The sequence below is a fragment of the Chiloscyllium plagiosum genome, unplaced genomic scaffold (genome assembly GCF_037043375.1).
Source record: "Chiloscyllium plagiosum isolate Xiang-an unplaced genomic scaffold, Cpla_swu_hap1 HiC_scaffold_12, whole genome shotgun sequence".
In the NCBI taxonomy this organism is placed as follows: Eukaryota; Metazoa; Chordata; class Chondrichthyes; order Orectolobiformes; family Hemiscylliidae; genus Chiloscyllium; species Chiloscyllium plagiosum.
In genome coordinates, this window is record NW_028270150.1 from 87,131,934 (window position 1) to 87,150,010 (window position 18,077).

The 18,077-nt window shown below is 40.9% G+C and overlaps 1 protein-coding gene across 1 annotated transcript in view; it reads left to right on the forward strand.

Annotated features, from left to right (window-relative positions):
• Window positions 1-2,562: 2,562 nt before the first annotated feature.
• The window catches only part of LOC122554954 (calcium-binding protein 39), a 75,988-nt gene continuing 60,473 nt past the window's right edge, over window positions 2,563-18,077 (forward strand). The window contains exon 1 of the mRNA XM_043700421.2: window positions 2,563-2,712. The gene's annotated coding sequence lies outside the window, so the exon portion shown is untranslated. The remainder of the gene's footprint in view (window positions 2,713-18,077) is intronic.

An 18,077-nucleotide genomic window follows, 5' to 3' on the forward strand; every position in this document is an offset into this window, starting at 1 on the left:
CTTGAGATGGTGTATGAATACATAATGGCTGCATTCTCATTGTAACTAGATTATAGAGGATGGAGCAGACCACCACAAACTTGGAAACACACTTTGATGGGGTGCACAACGGACAAGGACAAGGGGTTCAACAGTGTATTTGTGACTTCTGGATGCCAATTATCGGTTCGATGACATATCCTTGTTACTACATAGCTCTGGTTAAAGATAAAAATCACACAATACCAGGTTATAGTCCAACAGGTTTATTCAAAAGCCTGAGCTTTCGGACCACTGCTCCTTCATTAGGTGGTTGTGGAGTATAAGATTATATGACACAGAATTTATAGCAAAGGATTACAGTGTGATGCCACTGAAATGATTTATTGAAAAAAAACTGGATTGTTTGTTAAGTCTTTCATCTATTAGAATGACCATGTTAGTTTTCATATGTAAATCCCAGAACATTTTTAAAAGTCACATTCTTAATGAGGATGTAACTCTCTAAAGCTCTCAAGTTAGCTTTAACAATAGGTGCCATCTTATCTCAGATGCTGCATTGAAGGTGTGAGGTTAAAGTCTGTCTGTGTCCCAAAGTTCAGACTGATTTGCTCACACTCACTGTCTCCCCTGCACACACACACACATATAGTTTGTGGGATGAATTTGTACTTGCAGAATTACATTTTATTTTGTTCAAAAACTGCATAAGTCCACATAAGATTCTGTAAATCCCACTTTAAAAATAGCATCTGTCTGAACATTGGGACATAGACCTTAATCTCACACCTTCAATGCATTATCTGAGCTGACTTGAAAATGTAACTTTTGAAAAAGTTCTGGGATTTACGTATGGAAGGACCGAAACTAACACGGTCATTCTAAAAGATGAAAGACTTTTTTTAAAATCCTGTTTTTTTTTCAATATATCATTTCAGTGGCATCACACTATAATCTTTTGCTATAGGGTGGCATGGTGGTTCAGTGGTTAGCACTGCTGCCTCACATCACCAGTGTCCCAGGTTTGATTCCAGCCTTGGACGGCTGTCCGTGGGGAGTTTGCACATTCTCTCCATGTCTGTGTGGGTTTCCTCTGGGTGCTCCGGTTTCCTCCCACAGTCCAAAGATATGCAGGTCAGGTGAATTGGCCATGCTCAATTGCCCATAATGCTGGGTGCATTAGTCAGAGGGAAATGGGTCTTGGTGGGTTACTTCTTCGGTATAGACTGGTTGGGCTGAAGGGCCTGTTTCCACAATGTAGGGAATCTAATCTATAAACTCTGTGTCGTATAATCTTATACTCCACAACCATCCGATGAAGGAGCAGCAGTCTGAAAGCTCGGGTTTCCGAATAAAACTGTTGGGACTGGAAACTGGTGTTGTGTGACTATTAACTTTGTCCACCCCAGTCCAACACTGGCACATCCAAATCTGGAAAAGCGCAGCAGGTCAGGCAGCATCCAAGGAACAGGAGAATCGACGTTTCGGGCATAAGCCCTTCTTCAGGAATGAGGAAAGTGTGTCCAGCAGGCTAAGATAAAAGGTAGGGAGGAGGGACTTGGGGGAGGGGCTTTGGAAATGCGATAGGTGGAGGGAGATCAAGGTGAGGGTCATAGGCCGGAGTGGGGTGGGGGCAGAGAGGTCAGGAAGAAGACTGCAGGTTAGGAAGGCGGTGCTGAGTTCGAGGGATTTGACTGAGACAAGGTGGGGGGAGGGGAAATGAGGAAACTGGAGAAATCTGAGTTCATCCCTTGTGGTTGGAGTCCACCTCCCTACCTTTTATCTTAGCCTGCTGGACACACTTTCCTCATTCCTGAAGAAGGGCTTATGCCCGAAACGTCGATTCTCCTGCTCCTTGGATGCTGCCTGACCTGCTGCGCTTTTCCAGCAACACATTTTCAGCTCTGATCTCCAGCATCTGCAGCCCTCACTTTCACATCCAAATCTGGTTCAAGATGCAGTGTCCTTGCATGGTCAAATGCGAAAGGAATTGAGAGTGTGTTGCTGGAAAAGCTCAGCATCCGAGGAGAAGGGAAATTCCTGATGAAGGACTCCAGCCCGAAACATTGATTCTCCTGCTCCTCGGATGCTTCCTGACCTGCTGTGCTTTTCCAGCAACTCTCTCAACTCTGATCTCCAGCATCTGCGGACCCCACTGTCTCCCAAATGCAAAAGGAGTTTGGCGTGTAGACTGTGTCCCTCAGGATCCAGGTTCTGGTTGCTGGTGGTCGAACAAATATATAATGTTTGGTTAACTGCTGAAGGATGACGCCTATGGGAGTTTCAAAGATACCAGCCATTTAGCAACAGAACATTCCGGCCATGGTCACGCATGAATTGCACATGTATGGGAGGTCAGACCTAACAGTGTGACACACATCTCCATTAACTTTCACATTAACAATACTTTCCCCTTCTCCCTGTCGCGCCATCTACAAAACCCGCTTGTGGAATAATCACATGGGCTCGCGACGTCTCACGTCACTGGGCGTCACAGAGCATGCGCAGGAACTGGAGACGTGCGACGCGTGATGCACAGATTTCGGTGACGCAATCACGTCAGGGACGGTCAGCGATCGCCGCTTCACAATAGAACGAGCCGGAAGTGAGCGAGATGCTGCTGTTGGTGTGACTGGTCTTTTCTTGCTGCTCTGCCGCGTAACCTAGAGCGAGGGCAAAGTGTTGGCGACTTGGTCGCTGTGTTGTTGCCGGAAAAGAAGAGATTAAAAACAGGTCGGTGTCCCGACTGCAATGAAGTTTGATTTGCACAGATTGACGATTGGGCCTTCAGCGGGTGAAGTTAGTGCGCATGCTCATCATATACTTGTCAATCAGCAGCAACCCTAAGAACTTGTGCATTGTTGCTGCATTCAGGTCTTCAGACTTTTTGACTGCATTGCTTTTGGCTGCAAATCACTACTGTTCGTTCGCTTGCAACCTCTCACTGTTTTCTATGTAACTGGTTGACTTTTATCAGCACAGACATTGAAAATAGAAGTTGGTGACATTGTCAGTTGCTTTCACGATCAGTTATTTTCCGGATGCCTGTCTATTTCTGGAAACATGTTTTATGGCAGGATCACTTTTTCCCGTTTGGTTTGAATACTTGATTTCAAGCTGATAACGTACTAACGCGTTAAATGGGAGCCCGGACACGTTTTCTGTGCCCAGGTAAAACTTAGTGAAGCTCTCGGTTACATTCCGGGGTGTTTTGTAAAACAGAAAATCCGACTGATCCTTCCAGATCTTGCATGTCACAGTCGTTCTCTATAAACAGATTCTTGATGAAGGGCTTTTGCCTGAAACGTTGATTTTCCTGCTCTTCGGATGCTGCCTGATCTGCTGTGCTTTTCCAGCACCACTCTGATGTAAACTCTGATTTCCAGCATCTGCAGTCCTCACTTTTGCCTGTATAAATATCTGCCAAACTCCAGAGTCTGTCTTATCCACAAAGGAACAGAAATATGCAGATGTTCATTTTTCCAGTGTAGTGATGTATAATCAGTTCTTTTAGCTTGGCTGGACATATTTATGGCTTAATAATGTGTTGCTGGAAAAGCGCAGCAGGTCAGGCAGCATCAAAGGAGCAGGAGAATCGACGTTTTACACCTATTAGGGGGTCTGTTTCCTAATTTTCTTTGCTCCCAGTTGAAAGACAAGCAATACAGATGATGTGGAATTAAAGTTTTACCAGTTTCATGATCTGTGGATCGTTGGTATGCTTAACTGTTGTATAAGTGTGACATACCTACTTTGATTATGGACAGGACAAGAGAAATGGTTGTGTGTTTTTTTTAATATGGGTAGTTCTCATATGAACCGTATTTTGGCATTGTGATTTGACTATTACATCGCTGAAGAATTAGTGAGTGGTATTTTCAAGAATGCTTACCTCTGTTCACAATAGTGCGATTCCAGCAATTATTGTTTTGTACACTTTATTCTGCGCATGCGCTGATGTCAGTGTCAAAGCCTCTGCACAGTTCTGTGCATGTGCTGATGTCACTTGCTGTCAGAGCATGTGTGAGGGGCAGTACTATACATTGAGCAGCTTCACCTCAAAAATGAAACTAATGAATGTTCATTGCTCTGCCTCTGAGACGAGAGTATTCTTGTATAATTCCTGTAAAAATCTTGTAGAATTCCTGCATTACTCTTATACATACCATTTGCCTTGCTAATTTATTCTTGTCCCGCATATCACAATCTAAACCAACCCCCGAGAAACAGGAGACAATCAATCACACCCATCTGGGGCAGCATGGTAGCTCAGTTGTTAGTATTGCTGTCTCAGTGCTAGGCACCTGAGTTCCATTCCAGTCTGTGTGGAGTTTGCACATTCTCACTGTGTCTGGGTAGGTTTCCTCCCACAATGCAAAGATGTGGGTAAGGTGAATTTGCCAAACTTAAATTGCCCATAGTGTTCACGGATGTGTAGGTTAGGTGTATTACTCAGGGCTAAATGTAGGGGAATGGGTCCCTTTGGAGAGTCCGTGTGGACTTGTTGGGCTGAAGGGCCTGTTTCCCCACTGTAGGAATTCTCTCTGAAAAACTTGTAGATTGTTCGCGTGAACCAGTATTACAGCTTTATCCTGCTGCTGCTGCTGCTGCTGCCACTACCACCCCTTTACTTAATGTATAAATAAAAGTGATGCCATGAAAGAGGAGTGACTGCTGTCTTTGGTCATGACATTAAAGCATTTGAAATCAGAAATAACCTGGAGAGGGGGCAATACATTTAGGAATTGATCTAGTCACTGCATTCCATATTTCTTTTTCAAAAAAAATGAATGTCATTTTATACAGAATGAACTTGAGAGAATTAAAACAAAAAACCTGGTGCCAAATATTTTATTTGGTTGAGTACTAAATCTAAGCAAACATCTTCAAATGGGAAAAGTGAGCACAGCTCTATTTATGTTTTTTTTCAATGTGAAGGTAATTTGGAAATTGTCTTCCTTTTTGGCAAGTCTGTTATAATCTACTGCAGTTTTGCTAGTTCTAAGAAATTAGCAGCTGCCCAACGTGAACTTTTGTGTGATTAGAATCCAGAGTTTGTGCAAAGATACATGTCAGAAAAGTTCAAAATATCTCAGCAGTCTGTGTTTTTCTAATATTGTCCTTTTAGACCAGGCATTGTTTACTGTAGTGAGGGCAAATCCTAGATCTCTGCCAGAAGGTGTGTGACAGGCAAAGGTTATTTTTCTCACTTCTAGCTCGTGCCTCCCTAAAGGAGGAGGGAACCAAGAGAAGTGGCAATGCAATGTAACTGCTGTTATCAATACTGCTGTTCAGACCTTGCTGCAGAGACTTGAGCACATCAGGGCAGTACTAAGGGAATGCTAAAATGCTGGAGACCCCTTTTTTGTCTGACGTGCTAGGCTGTCATAGATAAATTATGAATTTATGAATGCACTTGTTACATATTGCAGCTGCTGCAGTGAGACAGCTCATCCCTGTGATAGCATGTGAAGCAGTAGATGGTGGTGCGATGTTAGTTTTGTTTTTGGAGCAGCAGTTTGAAGCTGAAGTTTGAGCTAAAACACAAAACAGTTTACAGTAAAGATGCAACAGCTTTAATTACAGAAGGATAGAAAACTTGAAAAAATAAGTTGTAGATCTTAAATGAGCCAAATCTATTCCTTCCAAAAAGATACTGATCGTACATACAACATTATAACACAAAATATGTGATATAACATATCAAGCAAATTTACCAGTGTTTTTCTCCACTTTTAACTATTCAGTGAAATCCCACTTTCCTCACTTGCACTTCTTAATATTCTTTTGCATGCAACTGACTAATTTCTTTTAAGCATCCATATACAATCTTTCAGAGATTTTTGTGCTGTAGACTTTTGAAAGCAATTACTCCCTGAAGATGACTGAGTTCTACCTTTGCCCTTTAATTCTTTAATACTTCTGAGGGAGTGATAATTATTTTCAGAATATTATTATTTCTGACCAATTCTGAAACTGTCAATAAAGTAGCACCTTGGGTGCATTCACTTCCACGTATTTATAGAGCAGTAGCAGAATTTAGTATTTTGCTAATATTCAGAAACTGCTAACTAAATGTAATAAACAATCAACAACTGGTATTCTGTGAGGATGATTGCTCTGCAGTGCTTTCCTGTCTTTGTTTAATTTCTTCCTTGTGAACTCTAGATCCCCATATTCATATCTCTGTTCACTATCTTGTATGCGTTGCAACTTGCCACTCATAACCTCCATGAAAAAATGTTTCCCTAAGCCACTTAGAATGGCACTTTCAAATTCCAAGCTGTCTCGCCTTTGGGTGTTAATGAGAATATGTTTCCAGCTGTTGATCAGTTTTAATCATCCTCTCACCTCTTGCATTAGTCTTTGGCCCATTCCCTTCCCCCATCCTTGTTATTTCCCAAGTATACCAAGGGACCGGGTTCAGTTCCAGCCTCAGGCAACTGCCTGTATGGAGTTTGCAAATTGTGTCTGCGTGGGTTTCTTCCGGGTGCTTCAGTTTCCTCCCACAGTCCAAAGATGTGTAGGTTAGGTGAATTGGCCATGCTAAATTGCCCATAGTGTTCAGGGATGTGTATGTTAGGTTAATTAGTCAGGGCTAAATATAGAGTAGGGGGAAAGAGTATGGGCGGGTTACTCTTTGGAGGGTCAGTGTGGACTTGTTGGGCTGAAGGGCCTGCTTCCACACTGTAGGGTTTCTATGATTCTATCATCTTTACACCTCCAAGTTCAAGGAGCACTGATTTCACCATATTTAACAAATTATAGGTCTTGTCATTTATTATTCATTATCGGACCTTTCAGTCCTTGGCCCAAGGCGCTTAGTATACCATGGTCATCATAGAGAGATAAAATAATTCCCGTTCTCTTTAAACATCTTGCTCCTCCCCCATCCTTGCATCTAACAGGTGGAGCAAACTGATGGACTTTATTATTAGGATCAAGACCATCTGTTAAACTACTTCTTGCCCTAATATCTGGAATTCCCTACTTCAATCTCTCTCACTTTTTTTTAAGCTGGGCCTTGATATTAATTCTTTAACCTAGCTTTAATATTTTTTCTCTAACCATGCCTTTCATAACCCATCCTAAATACCTTTCAACAGCTTGAGGTTAATTTCTGTTTCTTTGTGCTTATGTGAAGTACCATAGGATGATTGATTGCGTTAAGAACTGTTAATCAAGTGCAAGCTGTAAATACAAGAGATAAATGAATTCAGGACATCCTAAAGTGCCTCATAGCAAGCAAAGTCATTTTGAACTGTAGTCACTGAATTGTAATGCAAGAAGTCCATCAATCCTTTTGCACAACAAGCCTCACGCTCAGCAATGAGCTAAATATTCACATGATCCATGTTTTTGGTGGTGTAAATGTTGCCTTTGAAACCAAATACCCTTCTGCTCTTTTAAAGTGCACATTAATATCGATGTGATGGGCAGACTGAAACTCCATATAAAGTCAATTCAAAACTCCTCACCTTGAGTACTCCACTGGAGTGTCAGCCTAAGATTGTATTTCAATGTAGATTTTGAATCTACAGCCTTTTGATTCAAAGACCAGACCCAGCACTGGGACTAACTACTGTATTCATCCTACAGAATGTACATGCTGAATTCAAACTGTACTCATGGTTGTAGGGACATTGAAGAAGTAGCTTGGAGATCTGACAGACTTCCAAGCATTTTGTAAATACAGTTTGATATCGTACTGAAGTTGTTGTCCCTGATGGCAACCAAATAATCCAATTATGTTTTAGAGGGTAGGCTTTGCAATGCTTTCTTCCAGAGTGCAGGTATTGACTGCCAGATTAGAATGTCACCTCTGTATTATTGCAGACAGTGGTAGCAGTTTAATTTGAAGAAAAAGAGAGACTTGCATTTATTTACTGCTGTGCATGACTGCCAGATGACTTGAAACAATTACTATTCAAATATTTATGGAGTGTAGTTACTGTTGGAGAATGTATAGCAGCTAGTTTGCACAGAGCAAACTCCCATAAAGATGTGATATTCTAGGAGCAAATTAGTGCAGATACTAGAATCTGTACTGAAAGCAACAAATGCTGGAGATCATAACGGGACAGTCTGCATCAATGGAGAAAGAGCAAGCTAACGTTTTGAGGCTATATGACGCTTCATCAGAGCTGATTTGACAATCTGCTTTCGTCATGATTGAAGAATGCATTTTGATCAACTCCACTACTACCACTCTGAAATATGTTCTTTTGCATCGTGCACCTGAGAGTGCAGACAGGTCACAGTTTAGCATCTTTTCCAAAAATGGTACCTCCGATAATGTAGCACTGATTTAGTACTGCACTGGGGTGTGTCAGCCTTGATGTTTATGCTCAAATCTTGGATAGGGATTTGAAACTAAAACTTTGTGGCAAGAGTGGTACCAACTGGGCCACAGCTGACACCTGCCTGCTAATGCTGAAGCAGTTTTGGTTGCTATCCAGTTTGTTGTTAAATAGAATAATCTGTCCTGCAGATTTTTTTGCCTGTATAAACTGATCCATGTGGTATTTGTGAGATGTAAGTACAAAGCCACAGTTAACTGTTGTTTGTTACACAAGGCATTAAATACTTTATTCACAGTTGTACAAGACAAAACACAAAAGCCAGGAGAAAGAGAAAACTGTTCTTATTCTTCAATGTCAAGTCCTTTTGCCCTTCTTTAATACATTATATTTGTGTTCAGTAAGTTTTTAAAAAAAACCCGAGTGAATGAATAATATTTTTTACTTCTGTATATTTCATATGGTTTAAAGTTTGTAAATGCAAGTATTCATTAAATTGTGGTTATAACATCCAATTGTGTGTTCTCCTGTTACATGACAGTAATGTGATATGATCATTTATTCAGGATAGACCTAAATCCAGATACTCATCTCAAAAAAGCTAAATATTTATGCTTATCGTTAATAATACTGGCCATAATACATCAAATTTCAGAAAGAATAACATGGATGATGCCCAACACTGTGTATATATTAATTGAAATATTGAGATTGGTTTATGTGCATATGTTGAGAGTGTGTTGCTGGAGAAGTGCAGCAGGAGGAGAATAGACATTTTGGGCAAGAGCTCTTCAACAGGAATGAACTCTGTGGGCTGGGTGTGCTGAGAGATAAATACGGCTTTGGGGCTGCGGGGAAGATAGCTGAGTATGTGATAGGTAGTTGGAGGTGAGGGTAATGGTGATAGGATGGGAGAAGGGTGGAGCGGATAGGTGGAAGGAAGATGGACAAGTCATGAGGGTAGTCCCAGTTTGGGAGGTTGGATCTGGGATAAGGTGGGGGGAGGGGAAATGGGGAAACTGGTGAAATCCACACTGATGCCGTGTGGTTGGAGGGACCCAAGGCGGAAGATGATGCGTTCTTCTTCCAGGTGTCGATTAGGGTATGGCGATGGAGGAGGCCCAGAACCCACGTGTCCATGGTGGAGTGGGAGGGGAAGTTGAAGTGTTCAGCCACGGGGTGGTGGGGTTGGTTAGTACGGGTGTCCCAGAGATGTTCTCTGAAGGGTTCTGCAAGTTGGCATTCGTCTCCCCAATGTAGAGGAGACCATATCAGGAGCAACAGATACAATAAATAACATATGGGAGTGCAGGTAAAACTCTGATGGATGTGGAAGGCTCCTTTGGGGCCTTGGATAGAGGTGAGGTGGGAGGTGTGGGCATAGGTTTTGCAATTCCTGCAGTGGTAGGGAAGGTGCTAAGAGTGGCGTGTGGGCTGGAGGGTGGCGTGGATCTGACAAGGGAGTTGTAGAGGGAATGGTCTTTACAGAAAACGGATAGAGATGGGAGGGAAATATATCACTGGTGGTGGGGACCGTTTGTAGGTGACAGAAATGGCGGAGGATGATGTATCCAGAGGTTAGGAGGTAAAGGGGGTGGAAAGTGAAGACCGGGGGATTCTGTCCTTGTTGCGGGTGGAAGGCTGGGGTTTGAGGGCGGAGGTGTAGGAAGTAGCTGACGTACTGGAAAGCATCATCGACCACATGGGAGGGGAAATTGTGGTCTTTGAAGGAGGAGGCTATCTGGTGAGTTCGGTGGTGGAACAGAAGTTTAGTCTGAACTAAAAGACTGTTGATCTTGGTTGCTGAGGGTTTTTTGCTGAAAGGACATATTTTGATTCTTCGTGTGCCTTACCCAAAATCGACCAAAGAGTTGGAAAGACTGATATTTTTTTCGATGGATTAAATTTGGCTATTTTTTAGGCGGAGTGCAAAGGTGATGGTTTCACACTTTCAAAAATCACATTTTTCCCGAGATTTGTTATGTTCTACAGAAGGTCTTTATATGTTAAAGATGATGCACCACAAGTCTTCGTAGAATTGTAGCGTTTATGGCCCTCTTAACTCGGTTAAGTGCAAGGGAAATTATTTGCCAAGAAGATAAGCAAAGAATTTGTATCCAGGTTTCTGCTAGTATTACTCTGTTAACAATGGTGAAGATGAATTCCTCAATGGTACAGGATTTATTCGAGTTTGATTTGTTTTATACTTTGTGTTATGATCCCAGATCATTGTAATACTGGACAAATGTGATCCCAGAGTAAAGCCTCGCTTGATGGATCATAAATTGTTTTTTCAGCTTAATTATTGTTAGTCATTGAACATATTCACAGAAGGTTGCCAGTGTTCTTTGCAAAAGAACATATGCAGCATTTGTATGTAAGAAACTTATTAAAGCAGTTTAGAAAAAATCTTAACATCAGCAAAAAGATTCAACCATTTTTCTCCAACAATATCTTTTGTTCAATCCCAGTGAACCTATCTTCACTTCCTTACTTAATTGATTATTCCCAGTTCTGAGGGCCTGTATTTCTTTTTGATTCTTACAGCCAGGAGACAGCTACAAACTCCCAGTTTGGAGATTCTGCAAACTATATACTTCCATTTTTAAGATTTCAATACAACTTTAAAAAAAATGCTGCCCTTCTGGTAGGTTGCAACTGTTTTCCTGAATTGAGCTTAAAACTATGAATAGCTCTGTCTGTTTTTCTGTAGGTCATAAAATTACACATTGTAAGCAATTCATCACTTAATGCCACAGCTATGTTGTTGGTCACTTGACTGAAATCATTTGTTTTCTTGTAAATAATGTAATTGGTTCACTGCTCTAAATGACTTTCTGACCTTTCATTTTTTCAAAAAGTTTACTTTCACAGAACCGAAACCAAAAATCCATTGTCCTCTACTGGAAAATCCAAATTGCCAATGATAATGTAAAATAAACATTTATCACTCCTCCACCCAAAGAAAAACATGAAAAGAGGTGCCTCCTTTTAGTGGCATTTTTAATTTCTATCAGAATTTCTTCCTATAATTATTTCAATATTATATTGACAATAAGAACATTTCATTCACAATTTTAAATACACTATGTTCTGACAATACTGTCGGTCATAGCGTCTCATGAATGTGTTAACATAATAGACTCGATCGTTTTTTTTTCCCCTCTTTCCTCCCTGGATTATTCTCCAAATAATTTACAAAATTGTTTGTAATTTCAAATTTCATAAGGTCCAGCAGAAGTTTTAATGGTTACTCAGACACCAGCAACAGTGCTACCCTTTGTCTGAACCAATAAAAATATTTGAGGTTTGACCTTTTCAGCTGCTCTAGTATTTATTGTTTGTTGAAATTTAACCTGTGTAATATACTTTATGACAGCAGTTCAAATGTATATGTCCAGGTCTCCACCCAGTCATTTATTTAAAAGATGTACAAATCCCTCTTAAATTTCTATCCTGCCAATGGACCCACTTTATTATGATCAAAGCTGCTTGTAATTCTGTACAAGTCAGATTCCAATGAACGTGGGGAAAATCTTGATTCCAGTCCTGGTCTTCACGTACCACCCCACTACCCTCCACATACAAAGAATTGTAAGCTGCAATTTCCATCACCTCCAGTGGAATGCCATGATCAGACACACATTCCCCTCCCTTTTTTTGTCAGCATTCTACAGGGACTGTTCCCTCTGAGATGCTCTGATCCATTCCTCCTCCATTCCCAACACCTCTCTACACTCCCATGACACCTTCCCTTGTAATTTCAGAAGGTTTCAACACCTGTCCATTTACCACCTACCACCTCGTTATCCAAGGCCCCATACATACCTTCCAGATGGAGCAGTGACTTACCTGCAATTCATTCAATGTAGTCTACTATATTCGTTGCTGACTATATGGTCGTCTTTACATTGGGGTGAAGACACGCAGACTGGGTGATCACTTTACAGATGACCAGCACTCTGACTGTCACAATAACCCTGAGCTTCTCATTGCCTGCCACTTTAACATGTCACCATATTTCCACATCAACACATTTCTGTCGTAAACTTGCTGCAGTGTTTCTGCTATTGCTCGTGCTCATTTGCTCACTTTAAGTTTTGAGGTGGCTAACATCTTGAATTTGGTTTTTGATTTGTACTTGTGATGTTATTTATTTATTTATTATTAAATAACATCCTATTGCATTTGTCTAACCTCCTATTTAAATGTAAATAGTTTGACTGCCTGGGGACATTTTGGCACAATTCTGAGTATTCCAGTCCTGTCTAGGTAGAGCACTATAAATTATTTCGTTGCATTACTAATCATAGAGCTATACTTGAAAACTAAAAACTCTCATTAGTCAAATGACCTGTAATAGAGATGGAATGGCAGATGAAATGCCACAAGTGTGGCATGTAGGAGCTGATGGATACTAATATGATGCACAGCTACCAGATCTGCAGTGATTGTAGTTTGAGGAACTTCAACATTAGAGTTTGAGCAATAGTTTGAGCATTGGACTCTGTGATGGATCAGGGGAGAGTTCTGTTGTTGAGCAATTTGTTCCACAAGCTAAATTAAGGAGCAGACCACAGAAGTAATCTCTGGATTAACTGTCTGTCTGATCCAAAAGAAAATTGGCACAGCATCAGAGAATTGAATTCTAAGCCTAAAGTTTGGTGTGAGAGAAATGCCGATGGAACATTTTGAAAATGGGAAAACAGCTACGTAATCACAGTAGGGAAACTGTGGTAGTTATGGGTCAGAGATTGAGAGTTCCAATTGTGAAGTTAACTTTGGCGACTGATGATTTGAGAATTTCGATCAGAAAAAAAAACATCTTAGAAAATGTTGATTTTTTTTTCACTCAGTTCTAACTTCCAACCCAGACTTGAATTTTATACCACTCCAGATAATACAAGTTGAGTGATGAAGAGTGCAGAATATTAAAGTGTGCAATCTTTTAAACAAGTTTGATGGCTTTTTGCCATTTCTACTGCTTCAATGTTTCTGTTGGTATAATTGGTGAAGTTTAACTGTAGTTAGTTATGCCTTTTAATGAGATCATTTAAGATTCCCACATTATACATTGAACAATTCACTATCCGAAACTAACTACAGTTTGTGAATGACTTTTTAAACCAAGTACAAATTAAAAATGCTCTATTCTTAGCAAGTTGGACTTCATGAAGTGTTTGAGATTTTTGTACCAAGCATGTTTAACCATTGTTTGTGTTCAGCTGTGGAATGGAACATCTTCCAACTTTGGGGGCTATTGCTAATATCAAAGTATTCCTGTCAAACAAAGCACAGATGAAAAGTGGAACATCTCTGTTCTGTGCAATGATATGTTTTAAACTCTGCTTGAGGACAATGATCTAATTGCGTATTACTAGAGGCTCTCTACATATTTACTATTTTAAACTTTAATCATTTGAATATGTTGCAAACAAGAGAATTTCATAAGATGATTTTAAATTTTCTCTTTTACATTTGACCTTGAGTTAAAATTAATGCAAAGAGACGATATGTCCAGCTGCTGGTTTGGCCTGGTTATTATAGGACAGAGGCCAGTCAATGGCAGTTGAAATGTATGTACCAGTTTTAACACCTTGGTTTTTGTTTCCAGAATTTGTTTTTGTTCTGTGAGACTCGGGGCAGCTTGAGGGAAGTAACTTCTATCCTTGTGTCTCTGTCTGTCCAGTAGCTGCTGCAGTCAGCAGAAAGAAAAGGAATTTTTCTCTGTTAGCTACAAAACTGAATGCAAAAAGGGAGACCTCTCGTCAAAAAGATGGAATTCTTGACATTGAAGCACACTGGAAGAGGCCAAGGGAAAACGTTGCCAGAGTAGGCCATGTACTAGATGTATATATGGGATTTATCTCTCAGAAGATTCAGGGAATTGGCCTTGGGTCACAGGATGTTAAACTCGGTCAAACAAATAAAAGTGAATCTTTTGGAAATTGGGAGTAACTTTGGACTGGTTCCTGTAAAGATTGTAATTCTGTTGAGAATCTGGCATGTGTGAAAGTAGCAAAGAATTTCAAGTGTTAAAATGCAAATACAATATTTATTTCTGTGTATTACAGTATTTGACTACTAAGTAATGTTTAACCACCATTTATTTTAGCTTGTTTACTACTTTAAAAGTTTGTGTGAAATCTTGTCTTGTAATTCTTTGAGTCATCAGGAATTCAAATGTATCTGACAATGTTCAATCCCTCTGGGGATGGTAGCAAGTTAATTGATCATAGATAAAGAAAACATCATAGCTATCAGTTTCCAGAAATCTGAAAATATTCAGTTCTTCTTGTTTTTTTTTCTTTCCCCACTTCAGAATGTTCTCTCTGTCTGTTACACACTCTGTTCAGTAGATGAGGGGGAAGATAATTGGTCTCAGTGGTATTCTTTAACTTGTACAGAGTACTGAGCAAGGGTGGGCTGACTCATATCCTCAGAGTTAAAAAATTCTTTGTGTTAGAAAGGAATTGCAGTACTCCTGTTCTATATCTGTGTTATAATTCAGATCAAAGTCATGACTTGCTGTGAGGGAAATTACAGATACAAGCCTATCTAAAGTGATTATTGCTTTGGATGCAGTGGAGAGAATTGTAAGATTTGCAGGTGAAGATTAGTTTGAATGAACTTGCCCAACATTTTGCTGTTTTTTGACATCTCTTCCTAACCCCCACCCACTTTCTCCTCTCACTTCTCTGACCTGTAAGCTATTTAATTTTACAGCAGCAATAAATTACATTTATACAAAACCTTGAAAATAAAGCATCTTAAGATGCTTAACAGGAGCATTGTCAAACAAAAAGTTCTAATTATGAATGCATGGAGTATAAGGAACAAATTAAATGAGATGCAGGCACAAATTGAAATGAGAGATTATGATATAGTAGTCATGTTGCAGGACGGTTGGGGTTAGGATCTAAATATACAAGGTTATAGAGTGGTTAGCACTTTTGCCCCTCAGTGCCAGGGATCTGGGTTCGATTCCAGCCTCTGTGCAAACTCCACACTGACAGTTACCGTTCTGCCCTTGTCTGTGTGGGTCTTCTCCTGGTGCTCCAGTTTCCTCCTATAGTCCAAAGATGTGCACGTTAGGCAGATTGGCTATGCGAAATTGCCTAAAATGTTAAGGGATGTGTAAGCGAGATGCATTAGTTAGGGGAAACGTGCAGTAAATAGGATAGGGAAATGGGTCTGGGTGGGATCGGAGGGTCAGTGTGGACTTGTTGGGCCAAATGGCCTGTTTCCACACTATAGGGATTCTTTTGAAGACCACTAAACAGCTTCCATGAAGGATAGACAGGAAAAACCACAAAGGAGGTGGAGTAGCCTTACTGATTAGAAACAAAGTTATTTCAGTGATTACAATGGATATAATGAGGGGATGGCCTCCTTTTCAAAATGTCCTCCTTCTTCAAAGATCGCAATTTCCCTTCTCACATGGTTGACAATGCCCTCCAGTACATTTTCTCCACTTCATGCACCTCTGCCCTTGAACCCCACCCCTCCCAACACAACAAGGTCAGAACCTGTTGGTCCTCACCTTCCACCCAACCAACCGCTGTAACATCGCATCATTCTTCACCATTTCTACCACCTACAAGCAGAGTCCAACACCAGGGACATATTTCCCTCCCCATACCTATCAGCGTTCGGGAGAGACCATTTCCTCCGCGACTCCCTCGTCAGATTCACACCTCACTCCCGGCACCTTCTCCTCCCACCGCAGGAAGTGCAAAACCTGCAGTCACACCTTCCCCCTCATCTCTAAGTCCCTGAAGGATCCTTCCACATCTGACAGAAATTTACCTGTATCTCCACCAATGTTATCTACTGTATCCGTTCCACCCGATGTAGTCTCCTGTACATGGGGAGACAGAGTGCCAACTTGCAGATCGTTTCAGAGAACATTTTTGGGACAGCCCCACTACCCCGTAGCTGAACACTTAACTCCCTCTTCGCCAATGACATGCAGGTACTGGGCAGCTTCCATCGCTAAACCCTTATCAACTGACGCTTGGAGGAAGAACACCAGTTTCCTCATTTCCCCTCCCTCCACATTATCCCAGTCCCAAGCCTCCAATTTGGCACCGCCCTGTTGACCTGTCCATCGCCTTTCCCATATGTCTGCTTCACCCTCCTCTTCAACCTATCACCTTCTCCTCCACTTTCATCTACCTATTGCATTCTCAGCTACCTCCTTCCCTCATCCCCTCCCATTTATCTCTCAGCCCCCTGGCCCACAAGCCACATTCCTGATGAAATGTTGATGCTCCTATTCCTCGGATGCTGCCTGACCTGCTGTGTTTTTCCAGTACCACACTTGACTCTGACCTCCAGCATCTGCAGTCCTCACTTTCTCCACATAGAGATTTCATGATATATGGAGGTGGATTTTATGGAAGATCTTAAGATGAATAGAGGAGAAGTTCCAAAGTTTATTCTTGGCAGAGGAAAACATAGTACTCAATAGTTAAAATTTGGGATTTCAGGAAGTCAGAATTGGAAGTAGGTTCGCAAAGAATTTTGGGACTGGAGGCAATCTTATAACGATGGGAATTGAAAGGATTTGAAAACTAGCATGACAGTTTTAAAATAGAGACATTGCACCAGGCAGCAACCTATCTCATTGAGCAGAGAGATGGCAAGTGACTAGGATTTAGTGCACCTTAGGACATGTGGCCAATGTTTGGATGATTTCAAGTGTATGGATGGTACAATGCGGGAGGCTACTAAGTACCTTGTTGGAGTGGTTAGATCTCGAGATAATGAAGGCATGTGTAAGATTTTCTGCAGGAACGGAGTTGAGCCATGTTGTGAAGGTGGAAAAAGGGAACCATCGTGTTAACATGGGTATGTGTTCAGAAGTTCATATTAGGATAAAATGTGACACCAATATTGCAAACACTTTCATTCAACCTGTTAGAATTGCCAGGGAAAAGGAATGGAATTGACATTTAGGAAACAGTTACTGGTAAGAACTGAAGGCAGAGGCTTTCTCGGATTTAGTCTGAAGAAATTTTCTGCTCACATGCTGGATAAAAGTCTGACAGTTTAGAGACTGGAGATGAAGTAGAACTGAGTGTCATCATAATGTATATTCAGAGGGAACATGGCCAAGAAAAACCATAAGGCCAAGTCGAGCATATCAGTGGTAACAGAAGTCTGAAGATAAACTATTGCAGGTAAATCACTTGCTGTGATTTGGTTAATAAGATCGGAGCCAAGTATGGGCTGTTATATTCAGCTGGATGACAGAGGCACCCTGTTAGACATGTGAAAGGCTGCTGAGGATGAGAAGGATAATTAGTTGCAATAATCAGGAATGTCATTTACGACTTTGATACTTGTTCTTTCAGTGTTGTGGCCAGATTAGGAACTTGATTTAGAAGGGTTCAGACATGAAATTGCATGGACTTGGGAGGTGAAACTGCATTCAAAGACTGAGAAATGGAAGCTTGAAATGGTGTAGCAGTTTTCAAGGACAGAAGATTCAACGATTTCTGTTTTTAATGCAAGGGGTGGGATTGAAGAATTGAAATTGAAGAATCAAAGAACCGTTTATAATCTCACCCAACATAGGGACCAGGAAAGAGAATTGGGTGATCAAAAGTTTGCTATGAATAAAGTTGAGGGAGCAAGTGACAATTATCGTGGATAACATGGATTTCACGAAAGCAATAGGGGAGATGAAACAGAATTTCATCTCTTTGGGTTTTGAACAGTGGAAACCATTGAAGAAGGTCTGACCAGTTTGGCCAGTGAATTAATGATCAAGATTGAATGGACCTCTGAGGC